General features: G+C 66.1%; 1 pseudogene; it reads right to left on the reverse strand.

The window, feature by feature from the left end:
- Positions 1-256: 256 nt before the first annotated feature.
- On the reverse strand, positions 257-1,597 carry LOC107972824 (double homeobox protein 4-like protein 4; annotated as a pseudogene).
- Between the last annotated feature and the right edge of the window lie 219 nt (positions 1,598-1,816).

Raw genomic sequence — 1,816 nt, forward strand, 5'->3', positions numbered from 1 at the left:
GCTCTTGCGCAGTAGGTGGCCCACCTGCTGGTAATTGGGCCGGCTCAGGGATCCTCGGGATGCACAGGAAATAATGGCAGTTCTCCGCTGTGTGGGGTCTCCCACTGGGCCTATTCCTAGAAGGCAGGAATCCCACGCAGGTCGGCCCGGTGGAGGGGTCGGGGGGAAGACACGCCCCTGCATAGCGAGCCAGGTGTTCCCTGCGAAACAGAGGCCAACGCCCTGCCCCGACCCGACCCCTTCCCAACCTCGCGACCTAAATCTCCTCCAGCAGAGCCCAGTATTCTTGCTCACTGAGGGGTGCTTCCAGTGAGGTGGCCTCTTCCAAGGCCTCCAGCTCCCCCGGGGCTTCCACTTCTAGGAAAGGTTGCGCCTGCTGCAGAAACACCGGGCTCGCCAGGAGCTCATCCAGCAGCAGGCCAGAGGGGAGTGCAGAAGGCCGCCCCAGCTCCTGGAGCGCCTGGGAGGGCGCCGGCGTTCCTTGCATGTGCCCCTGCCACGAGGAGAACACTGGGAGCGCGGGCTGGCGAGGTGGAGCTGCCCCGGCTTGGGGTACCCATGCCGCCCCGGCGACCTGGGGACCCCTGCCCCAGCACCACCACGGACTCCCCTGGGATGCAGGTGGTGCAAGCACACCTTGGCCCTGTGGCCCCGCTTGAACGGGCCTAGGCTGTCCCACCACGCAAGGGCCCGGCAGGCCGTCGCACTGCGGGTCCCGGTCGTCCCGGCTTTTGCACGGTTGCGGAGACCACGGAGGAGCCTGAAGATGGGAGAGCGCCCCTTCCGGTGGATCCAGGGCAGCGTATGCAAAATCCCCGTGTGCCGGGGCAGGTTGAGAGATCCCCTCTGCCGGCGCGGCCTGGCTGTCCTGGAGTACAGGGACGGCCCTCACTCCCTGGCTCACAAAAGCCACCTGTGGGAGAGCCCCAGCTTCACAGGGCACATGCGGTGCATGAAGCCCCTTTCCCCACGTGCCGGTGTGGGCAAAGGCGACCCACGAGGGAGCAGGGTGACAACTGCCATGGGCCGCGTTGCACAGGCCGTCTGCCTGCGTTTTCGCTCTGCCAGCCTCTCCCGGGTGCCTGACCCTTCAATTCTGAAACCAGATCTGAATCCTGGACTCCGGGAGGCCCGTCTCTCTGGCCAGCTCTTCCCTGGCAGTGATGCCTGGAAAGCAATTCTACTCAAAGCCTCGGAGGAGCAGGGCAGTCGGGGATCCGGTGACGGCGGTCCGCTTTTGCCTGCCTTCTTGCGGGCAGCGTCTCCCGGGCCAGGGCCAAGATTCCCACCGGTGCTGCCTCAGCTGGCGTGACCTCTCATTCTGAAACCAAATATGGACCATGGGCTCTGGAATGCCGATGGCCTGGGCCAGCCGTTCTCTGGTGGCAATACCCGGCTACATGTTACGCTCAAAGCAGGCTCGCAGGGCCTCGCTTTGTCTCGGGGTCCAAACGAGTCTCCTTCGCCGTCCCTGTCCCCGGGCTTCCGCGGGGAGGGTGCCATCCGAAGATTTCAGGAGGGCCATCGCGGGGAGCCCCGGCCACGATTTCACAGACGGACACGGGCAGAGAGAGGCCGGCAGGCTCCCGCGCACCTCAGCCGGACTGTGCACTGCGGCAGGTGCAGCCAGGAGGCCTGCCCGGACAGCCAGCCATCCGCTATTATGAAGGCCCACAGGCAGGCAGGCTCCACCCCTTCATGAATGGCGGTGAGCCCTGGGACAGCCCGCCACTCCCAGGAAGGGTCCCAGGGCGTCGAGGCCTGCGGCCGGTGGGTGGTGGGGTGGGGGGGAAGGTCGTGGTGATTGTGGTGGTGC

This window comes from Pan troglodytes, chromosome 16 (genome assembly GCF_028858775.2).
Source record: "Pan troglodytes isolate AG18354 chromosome 16, NHGRI_mPanTro3-v2.0_pri, whole genome shotgun sequence".
In the NCBI taxonomy this organism is placed as follows: domain Eukaryota; kingdom Metazoa; phylum Chordata; class Mammalia; order Primates; family Hominidae; genus Pan; species Pan troglodytes.